Source organism: Triticum aestivum, chromosome 3D, assembly GCF_018294505.1.
Source record: "Triticum aestivum cultivar Chinese Spring chromosome 3D, IWGSC CS RefSeq v2.1, whole genome shotgun sequence".
In the NCBI taxonomy this organism is placed as follows: domain Eukaryota; kingdom Viridiplantae; phylum Streptophyta; class Magnoliopsida; order Poales; family Poaceae; genus Triticum; species Triticum aestivum.
In genome coordinates, this window is record NC_057802.1 from 397071063 (window position 1) to 397086579 (window position 15517).

Sequence of the window (15517 nt, forward strand, 5' to 3'; positions counted from 1 at the left end):
TCGTGTAAAATGTATTCCCATTTATCTCGTATCCTTTGTAAGTCAATACAGTCGAAGATGGTCCCCTGGACAACGAGTACAGCTCATCACAAACAGTGTTGTCACCTCTGAGACGTGTTTCCAACCAACTGCTGAAAGTCCTGATGTGTTCACATGTAATCCAGTCGTCACACTGCTCCGGGTGTTTGGAGCGCAGACTGTTCTTGTGTTCATCGACATACGGGGTCACCAAGGTAGAGTTCTGTAGAACTGTGTAGTGTGCTTGAGACCAAGAATGCCCGTCCCTGCATATTATTGAGTCCGCTCCTAGCGTGCCTTTTCCAGTCAGTCTCCCATCATACCGCGATTTAGGGAGACCTATCTTCTTAAGGCCAGGAATGAAGTCAACACAAAACCCAATGACATCCTCTGTTTGATGGCCCATGGAGATGCTTCCTTCTGGCCTAGCACGGTTACGGACATATTTCTTTAGGACTCCCATGAACCTCTCAAAGGGGAACATATTGTGTAGAAATACGGGGCCCAGAATGACAATCTCGTCGACTAGATGAACTAGGACGTGCGTCATGATATTGAAGAAGGATGGTGGGAACACCAGCTCGAAACTGACAAGACATTGCGCCACATCACTCCTTAGCCTTGGTATGATTTCTGGATCGATCACCTTCTGAGAGATTGCATTGAGGAATGCACATAGCTTCACAATGGCTAATCGGACGTTTTCCGGTAGAAGCCCCCTCAATGCAACCGGAAGCAGTTGCGTCATAATCACGTGGCAGTCATGAGACTTTAGGTTCTGGAACTTTTTCTCTGGAATATTTATTATTCCCTTTATATTCGACGAGAAGCCAGTCGGGACCTTCATACTGAGCAGGCATTCAAAAAAGATTTCCTTCTCTTCTTTGGTAAGAGCGTAGCTGGCAGGACCTTCATACTGCTTTGGAGGCATGCCGTCTTTTTCGTGCAAACGTTGCAGGTCCTCCCGTGCCTCAGGTGTATCTTTTGTCTTCCCATACACGCCCAAGAAGCCTAACAGGTTCACGCAAAGGTTCTTCGTCACGTGCATCACGTCGATTGAAGAGCGTACCTCTAGCTCTTTCCAGTAGGGTAGGTCCCAAAATATAGATTTCTTCTTCCACATGGGTGCGCGTCCCTCAGCGTCATTCGGAACAGCTAGTCCGTCGGGACCCTTTCCAAATATTACGTGTAAATCAGAGACCATAGCAAGTACGTGATCACCGGTACGCATGGCGGGCTTCTTCCGGTGATCTGCCTCGCCTTTGAAATGCTTGCCTTTCTTTCGACAGTGATGGTTGGTCGGGAGAAATCGACGATGGCCCAGGTACACATTCTTCCTGCATCTGTCCAGGTATATACTTTCGGTGTCAGCTAAACAGTGCGTGCATGCGTGGTATCCCTTGTTTGTCTGTCCTGAAAGGTTACTGAGAGCGGGCCAATCATTGATGGTTACAAACAGCAACGCATGCAGGTTAAATTCCTCCTGTTGTGCTCATCCCACGCACGTACACCGTTTCCATTCCACAGCTGTAAAAGTTCTTCAACTAATGGCCTTAGGTACACATCAATGTCGTTGCCGGGTTGCTTAGGGCCTTGGATGAGAATTGGCATCATAATGAACTTCCGCTTCATGCACATCCAAGGAGGAAGGTTATACATACATAGAGTCACGGGCCAGGTGCTGTGATTGCTGCTCTGCTCCCCGAAAGGATTAATGCCATCCGCGCTTAAAGCAAACCATACGTTCCTTGGGTCACTTGCAAACTCAGCCCAGTACTTTCTCTCGATTTTTCTCCACTGCGACCCGTCAGCGGGTGCTCTCAACTTCCCGTCTTTCTTACGGTCCTCACTGTGCCATCGCATCAACTTGGCATGCTCTTTGTTTCTGAACAGTCGTTTCAACCGTGGTATTATAGGAGCATACCACATCACCTTCGCAGGAACCCTCTTCCTGCGGGGCTCGCCCTCAACATCACCAGGGTCATCTCGTCTGATCTTATACCGCAATGCACCGCATACCGGGCATGCGTTCAAATCCTTGTACGCACCGCGGTAGAGGATGCAGTCATTAGGGCATGCATGTATCTTCTCCACCTCCAATCCTAGAGGGCATACGACCTTCTTTGCTGCGTACGTACTGTCGGGCAATTCGTTATCCTTTGGAAGCTTCTTCTTCAATATTTTCAGTAGCTTCTCAAATCCTTTGTCAGGCACAGCATTCTCTGCCTTCCACTGCAGCAATTCCAGTACGGTACCGAGCTTTGTGTTGCCATCTTCGCAATTGGGGTACAACCCTTTTTTGTGATCCTCTAACATGCGATCGAACTTCAGCTTCTCCTTTTCACTTTCGCACTTTTCCCTTGGATCAACAATGACCCGGCGGAGATCATCATCGGGCACATCGTCTGGTTCCTCTTGATCTTCAGGAGCTTCCACCGTTGCAGCATCACCGTATTCAGGGGGCACATAGTTGTCATCGTCCTCTTCTTCTTCGCTGTCTTCCATCATAACCCCTATTTCTCCGTGCTTGGTCCAAACATTATAGTGTGGCATGAAACCCTTCTAAAGCAAGTGGGTGTGAAGGGTTTTCGAGTTAGAGTAAGACCTCGTATTCCCACAGCTAGGGCATGAACAACACATAAAACCATTCTGCTTGTTTGCCTCAGCCACTTCGAGAAAATTATGCATGCCCTTAATGTACTCGGAGGTGTGTCTGTCACCGTACATCCATTGCCGGTTCATCTGCGTGCATTATATATAATTATGTGTGTCAAAAGTAAGAAAATTAGACAAGTATCTATGTAAAGTAAGATTTTTTTTAGAAAGAAGATAAGAACAAGAGGCTCACCACGGTGGTCCCGGCGACGAGATCGGCGCGGGCGATCGACGGCGGTGAAGACGGGGACGGGGCGTGACGGACCGCTAATATAAACCTAGACAAATCTCGGGAAAAAATGGAGCTCGGAGGTCGAGCTTCGAGAGGAGAAAGCTTAACTAGTGTGGCTCGGGCATTTCATCGAACACCTCATGTGCATAGGAGGTGAGCTAGAGCACCCAATGCCCTCCCCCTCGCCGGCCAGCAAAAAACAGAGCACTGTGGAGTGCTCTGCTCGCCGGCGATGGGGTATATATAGGCAACTCATTTGTCCCGGTTCGTGGCTGGAACCGGGACTAAAGGCCTTCCTTCTGTCCTGGTTCCTGCCACGAACCGGGACCAATGGTTGTGTGCCAGGAGCGAGGCCCATTGGTCCCGGTTCGTGCCAAGAACCGGGACAAATGGGCCCAGACGAACCAGGACCAATGCCCACGAGACCCCGGCCGGCCCCCTGGGCTCTCGAACCGGGACAAATGCCTCCATTGGTCCCGGTTCGTGGTAGAACCGGGACTAATGGGCTGGCCAGGCCCGAACGAAAGCCCCTTTTTCTACTAGTGATCAGGAAAGAACATTTTTTTTGAAAAATTTCCCTTTAGAAGTACTGACATGCACTTTATTTATTAATTTAAAAAACATGCATTTTACCGAGATATGAAAAATTATGATACTGCAATAAAACTCTACAATTGAGTAGAAAATGACCAAAAAGGAGCGCTCCATGTGCCTACATGACCTTAATTTTTAGAAATGTCACAAGCTGCTTTATGAAATGTTAAAAACAACTTACCTGCTAAGGGTACAAAATAGCATCTACTAACTTATGAGTGTTTGGATCACAGAGCCCACCAGCATATGCATTCGACTCTACGGGGTGTAGAGAATGAACTATTAGGTGCTCCAATAAATGCAATAAGCAGAATCCAAATAAAGCAACATCTCTAGGGCTGTCTTCTGAAAAATATAAATGGAAGACCAGGTAAACTTTGCAACCGCCACTACACCTTTTATGAAGAATCAATCGGCTCTCATAATTGTTTGACAGGTTAGAGGCTACGACTATCATATTCAGCAGCCAAAACAATACAATATATATAATAGCAAAAATGACCTACTAAGTGCAGGTTGCAAGAAAAAGACAGATATGAGTGGTCAAACTCTTCTGGAAACAGAGCGTCATTAGTTAACAATTTAAAATAACAGAAAAGGTAGCTTTTAAATAAGTGGAGTAACATCATGTACTCAATATGAACTATCATTTGGCTGTAGAACTTTAAAATCAAACCCAATAAATTGGAACTAAAGAAATACAATTGCAAACAGCTTATAGCTCAACTTGACATCTCCATTCAGCTTAAGAAATAAGTGCCAAATCAGACTCAGATGCGTCTATTAACATATCTTATAGATATAATAATCAGAACTCAAATAGAAAGAGAAAGAAGAAAAAAGCATGTTGGTGGTGGTACACTACTGCAGGATGGTCCAAACGCGACACTACGATCAGAGACCGTTCGACAAAACTGTGTGCGATGCCATAATCGCAAACGGTGGTGTAAAAAACCGTCAAAAAGGTGCAAAACGTTTGCGATGACGGATGCATAAAAAACGGTTCAGATTTTAGTTGCGTGTGCGATGCAGGGCATACGGTTCAGTTCAATTAACTGTTTGGGATGAGGAGGAACAAAAAAATGGGCAGCCAGATGAAGGCGTGTGCGATATATAATATACGGTTCACTAGGATGAACTATGTGTGATTAGGCAACACAATGGAAACGGTTCAACTAAACAAGATGTGTGTGATACGCTGCAAACAGGTCCGTAATCAGAAATGTGTGCGAAGACCAATAATAACACAGACGATTGCTGCTAATAAGCCGTGTGATTTGCTCTGTCTACAGTAGAATAACATGTGTATATATATATATAGGGATGGACTATTCTGTTACCCGTAACAGAATATTATTTTGTTACCCCTTCGCCCTATATAGGCGCGACGCGCAGACCATCGTAGAATCCCCCCGACCCAGCCCGAACCCAACCCGCCTTCTTCCGCCGGAGGCAGCTGTCGTGGGCGAGCGAGCGACGGCGGCAGCCGGAGCGAGGGAGCCCGCGGCGCCGTGACTGGCCGGCGACGGATCCGCCGCGGCCATCCCCTTCCTCGGTGACGGATCCAACGACGGGGCCATGACTGGCCGGCGACGGATCCGCCGCGGCCATCCCCTTTCTCGGTGACGGATCCAACGACGGGGCCATGATCCCCGCCTCCTGCCTCCCTCCGTCACCGGGAATCCTTCGACGGGGCCGTGATCCCCGCCTCCTGCCTCCCTCCGTCGCCGAGAATCCTTCGCCGGGCCCGTGGACCCCGCTTCCTGCCTCCCTCCGTCGCCGGACCCGTGGTCCTCGCCTCCTGCCTCCCTCCATCGCCGGGGCTGCTTCGCCGGACCCGTGGTCCTCGCAAGACGGTGCCTCCCCGGACCTCGTCGCCGGACGTCCACCACAAGCAGCAGCGCCCTCATCTCCCCAAGCTCCTTGCCTGCATCAAATGGCGCCGCCTCCCAAGAACATGCCAGTACGCCGCCCACGAGAGTAAGAAGAAGACAGATCCAAAAACATGCCAATGGAGGTGATGTCTGCTTCCCACCCTAATTTTCCTCAAAAATTGAATCAGTTCATCAGTCCTGCTATGAAGAAGATTCAGTTTAAAAAATGCACACACTATGCTCTGCCTACATGTTACACTATCAGATTCATGAGTACTACATGTGTGCTGCATCAGTGGCACATGTTCCTATGGTGCAGAACCTGATAGTACATTGCAAATGCTTGCATCAGTTCATTACACCCTGCCACTTGATACACAATTTGGATGTCGAGGTTACTATCAGTACCTCTAATATGCTAGCTTCAGTTCAAGCCAATAAAACATAAACTTATGCATCAGTCCAAGTAGCTGCTAGGCTTTATATAAGGTTCAGCTACCACTGCAAGTTGAATGATGTTATTTCTAGTAGTGCATGCCGTGTAGTTGCGTCAGTTCGAACTAGTGAAAGAATGTTGTCGAAAAAATATGCACTAGTTACACAGTAAGTTCAATGATACATAAACTAGGAGTACTTCTAGTGTAGTTGCATAAGTTATAGATGAACAAAAGAGAATACATGCATCAGTTATATATATATACATATCCATACATCTCTGAAGTTCAATGTTCAATTTGCAAGCAGTGCACCAAATGTTTATGCATCAGTTATGTGCTAAAAAATCAGTACATCAGTACTTCAGTCTTGAACATGCACGTTCGTTAGTTCGACTAGAAACTAAACCAGATACAAAGTAGAGAACAAAGTTTAATAACGTTCATCAGTTCAACTTGTACATTGCCTTCAGTGCATGACATGTTACCCATAGCATGTATACGAGAAAAATGCAGAAAGGATTAATCCCAAAATTCTTGAATGTCATTGCAGAAGCATGCAAGGCGGCACACGCAGCGAGAGTTTGATGAGCCAAGTAGATATGGGGCACCTCCTGGTTGGGTAACACCAGAAATACCACCTGGATACTTCAACAATACAGGCAGATTTCAAGCAACACCAGAATCATCAGAAGCACGGGTAGGTTCTCCTATGCAGCAAACACTGATATCTGGGAATACAAGCTTTGCCACTGCTGGGTTGCAACAAGGTCAACAATATCCCCAACAACAAATGTTTCCTTCCCTATCGCATGTAGAAAGGCAAGGACACACAGGCTTCCACCAGTCACTCCGTCTTCATCAACTACCCGTGCTACAAAAGCGGTTGCGACGGGAAGACCAAGCCAAAGAAACAGAAGTTTTGGCCACTCTAGCAGGATGCAAAGTACAAGATATGAGCCATATAGACAGGAGCAACCTCACAACGAATCTGAGGGGAGACGGCCGTACAATGAGAGACGGAGACCTTCGTCAACATTGCTCCCTCCAAGAGATGCATTGCTGCATGTGCCAAGGGTGAAACCACCCGCGCCCATACACCAGGGTGAACAGCAAACACCTGAGGCAGCACAGAGCTATACACATGTAAGTATCCATTCAGAAAAAACATACAAGCACAGTCCATACCATGGTACTCTGACCACCCCATCTAACATTTTCGTAACTGCATTTTTGTTTGCTCACTGTTGCGTGCAGCCACCTAACATTGAAGCTTATGTTCTGCCAAGGCTAGAGATGCGCTTTGAAACTTACGAAGAAGCAAAGAACTTCTACAACGTCTATGCAAAGCACGCGGGTTTTGCTGTCAGGGAAGGCCCCAAGTTTAAGACCAGAGCCGACCTTTATTGCACGTGCTATGGAGTCTATGAATGGAAGGTGTCAGAAGCAAATAGACAGCAGAACAAGACGACAACCAGGACTAACTGCGGGGCTAAAATGAGGCTGAAGAGGGAAAAGGATGGAACATTTGTCATAAAAGAGATAGTCTGGGAACACAACCACGTGCTACAGCTCACTCCGCAAATGCTTGTATGCTTGCACTCCCATAGAAACTTTGACAAAACAATCTTGGAGTACATCAACTACCTGCAGTTTTAAGGCATTGAATACGTGCAAATCATGAGCAAACTGGGTGGTGATGACCCCGGTAGCTACTTCCTCGAAATGAATGCCAAAGACCTGATTAACATGTAAGCAAACTTGTTCTCCTCCCATAAACCGCCTCCGTATTTCTTCCTCTGTTAGTACAAACATATTACGCAACGCATGACCTGACGCCAGTTCAACATGCATTTTTGAATGAACTTTTAATATGCAGCAAAGCAAAGAATTCAAGGATTGATGATGTGGACGATGTCCTAAAGACTGTCAACTTCTTTAGGGAGATGAAAGCTATAAACAGGGAATTCTTCTGTGACATGCAACTGGATGAGTCCGACAGAGTTAAGAACATATTCTGGGCAAATGCAAGCTGCCGAGGGGCCTATCAGGACTTTGGTGACTGCGTAACGTTTGACACCACATATAAGACCAACAAGTACCATATGCCACTTGGGGTGTTTGTTGGTACTAACAACCACTTACAGACTACATTCTTTGGTTTCGCCCTGATAAGAGATGAGGATGCAGATTCATTCAGATGGCTGTTCAAGACATTTTTAAGGTGCATGAGAGGGAAGGCTCCTACATGCATCTTCACAGGTACAACCGCCAAAACCACCCCCAACCACCCCCCCAAAAGGAAAATAACACAGTAAAAATATTGTGTCAGTTCTATTTGTATATATGCACCACCATCTGCTGACCACTCCATGTCTCTTTTCTCATTACCAGACCAGTGCCTGGCAATGGCTTTGGTGGTCCCAGATGCTTTCGGGAACACGATACACAAGCTGTGCCGCTGGCACATTATGAAGAAGTATAGGGAACACCTCGCATACCTGTACTACATCCACGAAGACTTTAAGGATGAATTCACATCAATCCTCAACTGGCCCCTCATGCCAACTGAGTTTGAGGCTGCCTGGAAAAGACTCATGGATAAGTACAACCTCCATGATGATGCCACGATGGTGGCCATGTGGAACGAGCGTGAGAGATGGATATCAGCCTACTTCAAAGAAATTTTCTGCGCCAAAATGACATCCACACAACGAAGTGAGAGCATGAACTATGTGCTCAAGAAGAACTTCGTAAGTGAGAGACAAAACCTACACCGGTTTGTCAGCCAGGTAAACTCCTGCGTCAAAACAAGGAGGCAGACAGAGAACCAGGAGACAATGGGTAACCGGGTATAGCTCTATCACCTATCATAAGACAAAAATAACATGCTTACTAAAGTAAAACTTTATTAGTTAGACAATTTTTTGTTGCGAGAAAACTAATAATTTGGTCATCATTCTTGCATGTGCAAAAGGAACAAAACACACGGACCTTCTATGGGTTTGACACCCAGATGGCAAAGCTTTACTCACGAGCTGTGTATAGCAAGATCAGAAATAGGCTAAAACTGAGCACACTCTTCACGGCGACAGAGACGGAAGAGCCCACAAAGTACCTCGTGCGCTACAACAACCCGCAAAAACTGTCTGCATGGGCTCAGCACGCGTTCAAGGTGGTTGCAGACCCCGTGGGAGAAACATATGAGTGCGAGTGTAGGCTATGGGACCACACAGGTGAGGACTACAAAAAATATGTTACATACTGTACTACTTTTTTTGCAAAGTTTTTCTTCGAATGAAATGACAAAAAACATGCACCTCTTCGAAAAAATACAGGTATTTTCTGCGTGCATGTCCTGTGCATGAGGCCGACAATTAAGGCTGCTAGCGTTCCAGAGAAATGCATCCTCAGGAGATACACCAAACGCTCGAACATCCAGCCAACATTCAACAAAAATGACATGAGGACAGTAGCGTCAAACAAGGCATCCCAATACTGCATTGAAAGCTCAATGCTGATGCTGAACATGAGGGTGCACAGAAAAAGCTTGAGAAGCCCAGAGCAAATGGCGAGGTCACGGGTCGTCATGGACAAACTTGACCAAGAACTCGACGCCATGCATTCTGCTGAAAACGGAGGTGTCGCGAACAATGAAGCCATTGAGTAGGATATTGCTACAATGTTATCCGAGATGAACAATCTAGGAGCTATTGACCCATTCGACAATGAGGAAGAGGAGCAACAACAACCAGAGCTTTCCCATGTGCACACTCAAGAGCACCAACATGCTCCATGCAAGATCATGAGCTTGATGGTGCTGTAGGCGAACGACATGACAACAGGACATCCTACCAGCAGCAGTAGAAAAGGGTGATTAAAACACCCATATTCTCAAACAGAAAGGGGAGGAAGAGTAAGACACAAGCAGCGAAAGCAGCAGCCAAAAAGCCGCCACGCCCCATCAAGCGCGTGGAATTTGGCCCGGACGGCAAACCTCTCGGGGTGAGGGCATGCGGATTCTGCAACGTCGTGAGCAACCATAATTACCGCACATGCCCACTCTACACAGATGTCACTGTCAACAAGCAAACGCCGCACAAGCAGATTGGAGCTGCCCAGGTTTCTACCAATGGAGACGACACACGTAACAGCTACACTTGCCGCAAGTGTGGGGGAACTGACGGACATAATGCCCGCACGTGCAAAGTGGGCAAGGAGGTCAATGGCGCTGAACAGAAACAGGGCAAGGTACAGACTTCCAAAAAATCAAAATAAGAGGATGAAGAAGAAGAGTTTGACGATAATGGCGACCAATCGGACAAAGACAATGAAGATGACAGTGTTGGGGACGAGGAAACTGAAACTGACGATGAAGCTGCCAAGGCTCAACCAGGAAAGGGCGCCGGCAAGGGACAACATTCGGGGCCAGTTAGGAGGAGCTCAAGACTGATGAATCCGTAGTGGTTATGCTGCTGCGTCAACTGAAAAAAGCTTGTAATCTCAGTTGCCTCGGTACACAATGAGGAAACATATAAAAAACACTGTCGTTACCAATACTTATTTAGCTTTATCATTGATTTCTCGATCAGTACTATAGTTAAGATATAATTTGTGATTTGTGCCAGCTAGACAAGTGACATTATTATGTACACCATTTGATAATCCTTTCTGAATGCAGTCACAAATACACGCGTGAACACCAGTAGCTCAGCAAAAATATGTTAAGGCGATATTATGATCACTGCTTCATAGATACATTTGCTGATGATGCCTTTGGTTGGCTATGGAAGGCTAAGAGCCCGATCAAATTCAAAATGTTTGGCTGGTTGCTGTTGGTTGATCGCCTTAACACTAGGAACATGCTACGACGCAGACATTTTGCCGTGGCGGGCAACACTTACACATGCATGCTTTGCCAGAACCCTCCTGAGGAAACGGTTGAACACCTCTTCTTCACTTGCCCGTTCAGCCAACAATGCTGGAATAAGGTTGGTATGCTGTGGCCAAGCACTGGGAACAGGCTCGCTCTGCTGCACGCTGGCAGAGAGCATTGGCGGTGACCACTGTTTATGGACATCTTCTTGATGGCTGCATGGAGCTTGTGGAAGGAGAGAAATAATGAGCACTTCAGAGGGATTCCACATTCTTTTGGTGCATGGCTGGCTAGATTCAAAGAGGTTTTGGTCCTGTTGGTTCACAACTGTAGGGTGGAGTTGCGTCCTTTCCTAGATACTTACATACAACAATTGTAAACTTGCTTTAGTAGCCTCCTGAGAGACTTGGCCGGGGGGCCACAAAAAACCCACATGTAACAATGTTGTAACTGGTTCTCTGTGAGTAATACAAAAGTCAGTGGGAGCCTCTCCCACTGTCGTTCACCTTCAAAAAAATATGTTAAGGAAAAATTAAACTCTTATAGTACATCAGTACTAATAATTCACACTCGTCAGTACAGATGGCATAGTAACCAAACACACTCGTGAAGACATCAAAAACATCGTTTCAAAAACAAACTATGTATGCTTCTGCCAGTCCTAGTTCACGAAGACCATCAGTACATAAAAATAATTACCTCAACCAAAATGCGAATATAATACATCCTGTACTGATGAAAATCTAATTTATCTGTAAAAAATACTCAGAGATTATCTTGATATAAACAATCCTTTAAAAAATACAAAAAATGTTTTAAAAAACATTAGCATGACACACATAGTCTCACTGGTATTTGGTAAGTTCAATTACACTTCAATCACCAGTCCAAGTACCACCGTAGAGGAGTACAGACCTCCATCATCACCAACCCTGACCCGTGCAACTGGGATAAGCTGCTGATAAGTACAGCTTGACAAGATGGATCAGTGCGACAGTAAAAACCCTTTGACTTGGATGGTTGCTTCTTCCAGGCCACCACCCGCGCCACCCACTGAGCGGTTGCCACAAGGGACTGCAAACGGGGACCCCCATGACCACCACACCCACGCCCTCGACGAACCGCCTCCCACACATCCCCGTCGACGCACTGAAAAATACCCCTTTCTCTTCCATCTCTGCCTCATTGCCAGAAACCACCATTGCCCCTTCCATCTCCACTGCACACAAACCAAAAACTTCTCTCTCCCAAACCCACAGCTGCCGAAGGAGGGCGATGGCGGAGGAACTGTCCGCCAAGCGTCATCATGGCGAGCCGTCGGACAAGAGCAGCAACCTCGTCGACGTTCACGTCCCCGGCGAGAAGCGCGAGTACACCAAAACCCTCACAGGGGTTGAGCTCCACGGCAAGGATACGCTGGAGATCGTCTGCACCAGCAAACCAGACAAGGCCGACGAGGTGATCTCCAGGCTCTGGAAGAAGGCTTGCGGCCAGCATCGCAGGATCGTCGGCGTTGGTGTGCACTACACCAGCGAAGATGAACCTCCCCATATGGTAGCAGTCCTGCAGTTCTGCGTCAACGAGCTCTGCTTGGTGTACCACATCGCAGCGGCCACAAAATGGTGAGCCATCCTACTCATTTGCCCTGTTTGGTTTATCTGTTTTATTAGTACTGTATCCTGAAAATTTCATCAGACTTGTTTCCCAACTAGATGTACTAGTGTGGTTTGTGAAAGTGGATGCACTACTGCATTTTCTCAAGTAGATACACTATAAATGTATTTTTGTACCTGATGCACTGGATTACTATTCGGAAAATCTTGCGGAAGATTAATTTCTGAAGTTGATCGACTAGTGTAGTTTCTGAACATGATCCAATTGTGTAGTTTATGTACTCAATGTATTAAAAAGATGTTTCTAAACTTGATGTAGTGAAGTATTTTATGAATTTGATCTAATGTTATTTTCATAAGAAAATAAACTAAGGACTTGGTGAAGCACTGGTTATGTGTTATCCTATTCAACAAAAGTAAACTAAACTAGTACCAAAGCAGAACATACAACATTGACTGAAACTATGTATAATCCAAAAAGAAAAATAACATGATGTACTTGAATTTAATTTCAGAACTTTGTTTACTAGTTTCTGAGGTACATTAATCCATTAATTATGCTATATAAGCATCTACTTCATGGATTCATGTTTCTGAACTTGATGTAGTGAAGTATTTTCTGAATTTGGTCTAATGTTATTTTCGTAAGCAAAAAAACTAAGAACTTGGTGAAGCACTGGTTATGTGTTGACCAATTGAACAAAAGTAAACTAAACTAGTACTAAAGCAGCACATACAACATTGACTCGAACTATGTATAATCCAAAAAGAAAAATAACATGATGTACTTGAATTTAATTTCAGGACTTTGTTTACTAGTTTTTGAAGTACATTCATCCATTATTTATGCTACATAAACAACTACTTCATGGATTCATCGCTTGTAAAACAAAACAAAAATGAATAATTCAAACATCAAAGTAATGCTAATTTTCAAAATGTCTCTCCCCTTGCAGGCCCAAGCGCCTGAACGACATGCTGCAGCATGAGAGGTTGTTCACATTTGCCGGTTTCAGCATTGAAAGCGACAAACAGAAGCGGAAGTTGTCCGGTTTGGAGATCAACCCCAACAAGTTCATCGACATTCAGCGCAAGTGGAGAGTTCCATACACCGGAAAAGAGTATGACTCCTTGAATGATGTTGGAGCCAGCGTCATCCACCCATTCTACAAAGGCATGAAGAAGAACATCAACACGCAGGAAGACCACAAACTATGGGGGACCAGCCCGCTGCCAGACAACCTCATCGAGTACGCAGGAGTAGATGCGTACGCCACGTACAAGTCATGGATCATAATCGACTACATCACAGATGGTTCGGAATTTGCAAAAGAGCGGGAGGCTGAAAACGTCTACGACCGCCCCTATTGCCCCTTTATGGGATGAAGATACATCAGAGCCTGCCTTCGTTTTCCTTCCGGTTGTGCTTGCCTTTTATCTTGTTGTTTCAAATTAGTAGTTTGCTCTTGTTGGGTTGAACTAGTATGATTATGTCGTGCTTGTCATGGTTGAACAAGTTTACTTATGTCATCAAGTACAATGTTTTGCTTATCTCATTATATAAGTTTGGTAGCTTCGTATGTTGTTAATCCATCATTTCAAATTCAAAATTAGCTTCTGAATGGAACTTTGTGGCTGCTCTAAAGTACTAGTTATGAAGCAACTAATCACACAACGTTGTTCCATGTCTAGTTTCGATTCAGCATTGTATAGAAAACATAACGTTGAAAACAATCAGCACAATTTGAGTTGCTTAACAACGCTTCAAAAGTTGAAGCAAAAATTCTTAGTACTTCATGTAGTGTTCTCATTCATATGTAGCTGCTAGAAAATTAACAAGTACTACAAACAGAAAAAGTTAAGAAGCATTAGCACACACTTATATTGGTCACTTGCAGATTAAGAATGACAGTACTAGTACACTTGATCGGACAGTACATACTTACTACAATAAAAAGTACAAAGAAGCATCAGTCTGTAATCACCCAAAAAATGTCAGACTAAGAACATAAGCGCTACTATGAATGGACTATCAGTACAACTTAGTACACGCAAGTACCATAGTTCTGAAAATGACACCAGAAGACCCTTGAGAATAATCACAAAAACAAACACAAAAAAGAAGGCAAAAAACTCAAATGAAAAAGATTACACTTACACAAAACTGACAAGAACCAGAACAAAAAGTATCAGTCCAAGTTACTGGTGGAGTCAAGTACTAGATTCAAACAAAGAAAAAAAGAAAAAATTGACCGCCCAAGGTCAGGCGCAGGCCCTGACGCTGCTAGATACTTGACTCGAGCCCATGGGTGAATCCCTAGTAATCCGCACAAAGCAGGGCCCGCCGACCAGGGCCCACAGGTCATGAGAGAGAGCGAGCGCCGTGTATAAGCGCTTAGGTAAGTATTCAGAGGAGTTCGACCAGTGAGCCTCAGCTGCGCTTATAAACAGGTCCGGAGCCCCCTCGACTAGCGAGGTGGGACTAAACCCAGAGCGCACGCGCACGCCGGACTTCACAGCTGCGCGGACGAGCTATCTGGGCCGGAAAACGGCCCAATAGCCTGCATCGTCTACAAACACCCCACCAATAAGCCCAGTTAAACAAACCAGAGGGCGGGGCAAAGAAATATAAACTACAAGAAAAATGTTTGAAACTGAAAATATATAAATTCAAATACTAGTTCGCAGGCAATAACTTTAAATACGAAAAATATAAATATAAATAATTTTAGCTCTGCACCACGGATGATAAAAAAAGGAGAAAATATGATACAAAAACAATGAACCTCTAAAAAGCAGAGAACTTTATAGGCTATCCGTTAAATGTACATAATTTAAAAAACCGAATTAAATATTACTTTCAAGTTCAACTACTAAAATGCAAAATGTTCAAACATATAATGTTTGTCAATTATGCTAAATTTCTTATTTATATAAAATCTGACAAGTTCAACTACTAAAATGCAAAAAGTTGAAACATATAATGCTTGTCAATTATGCTAAATTTCTTATTTATATAAATTCTGACAAGTTCAACTACTAAAATAAAAGAAGTTCAAATATATAATGTTTGTCAATTATGCTAAATTTCTTATTTATATAAATTCTGACTACTTCAACTACTAAAATGCAAGAAGTTCAAATAGAATTTATTTGTCAATTCTGCTAACTTTCTTATTTATATAAAATCTGTCCACACCTCAACGAACGATTTGGTCATA